A 1890-nucleotide genomic window follows, 5' to 3' on the forward strand; every position below is an offset into this window, starting at 1 on the left:
TGTTCCCGGTTATTCCCGGTTATTCCCAGCTATTCCCGGCCATTCCCGGCCATTCCCGGCCGTTCCCGGCCGTTCCCGGTTATTCCCATCCCGGTAATTCCCCCATCCCGCGCTGCAGCTCCCGGGTTTGTCCTTCCCGGGTATTTTTAGCTGCGGTTCCAGCCGGGAAAGCGCCCGGAGGAAGAGCCGGGTCCCGCCGCCCCTCTTGGGCTCATCCGGCTGAACAATGGCCCGGAGAGGCTGGAAAATGTTCCCGTTTCCCGGGCAGGGCCGGGCAGGCTCTTGGAGAGCTCCTGTCCCCTCGCTGCCACCCCCGGTGTCACCCGCGGGGTCACCCCGGCCTGCTGGGACAGGTCACGTCGCCCCCAGAGCCAGATTCCCTGCGGGGATTTCGGGATTGTCCCCAAATCTGTGTCCCCAACCCCATGAGGAATGTGAGGGGAGGGGACAGGCACCCGAAGCCACCCCAGGAGCGTGGGGACAGCGTGGGGACAGCTTGGGGACAGCGTGGGGTGACCTGGAGCTCTCCTGTGCTCCTCATGGCGGAGTCACCCCTTCAGGCATTTCGGGATTGTCCCCAAATCCATGAAATCCGTGTCCCCACCCCTCCAAGGAACGTGAGAGGCACAAAGCCACCAGGACCCAAAGCCACCTCGAGCATGGGGACACCGTGGGGTGACCTGGGGCTCTCCTGTGCTCCCCACACTCAGGACAAGCCGGGGGTTCCAGGATTGTCCCCAAATCCGTGTCCCCACCCTTGTGAGGAAGATGAGAAGGGGACCCAAGGCCACCAAGGCCAGCTTGGGGACACGGGGTGACAATGCGCCAGAGGAGCAGGAGGGCTCTGAGGAGCCGGGGGCTGGGTGGGCGCTGTCCCCACGTGTCCCCTGTCCCCAGGCCAGCCTGGAGGCCAATGTCACCGCGCTGGGGACCGAGCTGGTGGCGCTGCGGCGCGAGCGGGCCGAGCTGGCGGGTGACAAAGTGGCGCTGCAAGGTGAGCTCTGTCCTCCCGAGCCGGGACAGCCGGCGGGGTGCGGGGTGCGCCGGGCCCGGGGTGACGCCGCTGTCGCCGCTGTCCCCAGAGGAGGTGGCGCGGGGCGCGGAGCGGGCGCGGAGGCTGCAGGAGGAGCTGGAGCAGCTGCGGGAGCTGCGGGAGCGCCGGGAGCGCTGCGAGGCGCGACACCGGGAGCTCCAGGACACCCTGTAAGGTCCTTGTGGCTCGGGGACACCCCCTGTCCCTCGGGGACACCCCTCTGTCCCTTGGGGACATTCCCCTTAAACCTCGGGGATACTCCCTTGTCCTTCGGGGACACCCCCTGACCCTTGGGGACACCCCTCTGTGCCCTGGGGACAACCCCCTGTCCCTTAGGGACATCCCCCTGACCCTTGGGGACACCCCCTGACCCTTGGGGACATCCCCCTGACCCTTGGGGACATCCCCCTGACCCTTGGGGACATCCCCCCTGTAAGGTCCTTGTCACTCTCCGCAGGGTGGGCCACCCCCCCCCGCCTTGTGACACCCTACCCTGTCCCTCCCTCCCCTTGGGGACCCCTCACGTGTCCCTGTCCCGTCCCCTCCTCCCCTTGGGGACCCCCCGAGGGACAGGGCCACCCCCCCACGTGTCCCCGCTGTCCCCACAGCCGGGACTGCGCGGCCGAGGTGGAGGCGCTGCGGCGGCGGGGGAGGGACAGAGGCAGCGGGCGCAGGTGTCCCCCGGCCCGGTACTCGGTGGGGGGACCCGGGGAGGGGGACAGCCCGGGGAGGGGGGACATCCAGGAGAAGGGGACATCCCGGGAAATGGGGACATCCCGGGGAGGTGGCACAATCCACGGACTGGGAAATCCCGCAAGGGGCGACATCCTGGCGAGAGGGGACATCCGGAGGAGAGG

General features: G+C 68.7%; 1 long non-coding RNA gene across 1 annotated transcript; it reads left to right on the forward strand.

Moving 5' to 3' along the window:
• The first annotated feature begins 902 nt into the window (after window positions 1–902).
• On the forward strand, window positions 903–1722 carry LOC117243841. Its single transcript, XR_004495750.1, has 3 exons — window positions 903–994; window positions 1083–1203; window positions 1642–1722. It is a non-coding gene; the product is annotated as an uncharacterized LOC117243841 (long non-coding RNA).
• Window positions 1723–1890: the final 168 nt, after the last annotated feature.

Source organism: Parus major, unplaced genomic scaffold, assembly GCF_001522545.3.
Source record: "Parus major isolate Abel unplaced genomic scaffold, Parus_major1.1 Scaffold1118, whole genome shotgun sequence".
Lineage (NCBI taxonomy): Eukaryota > Metazoa > Chordata > Aves > Passeriformes > Paridae > Parus > Parus major.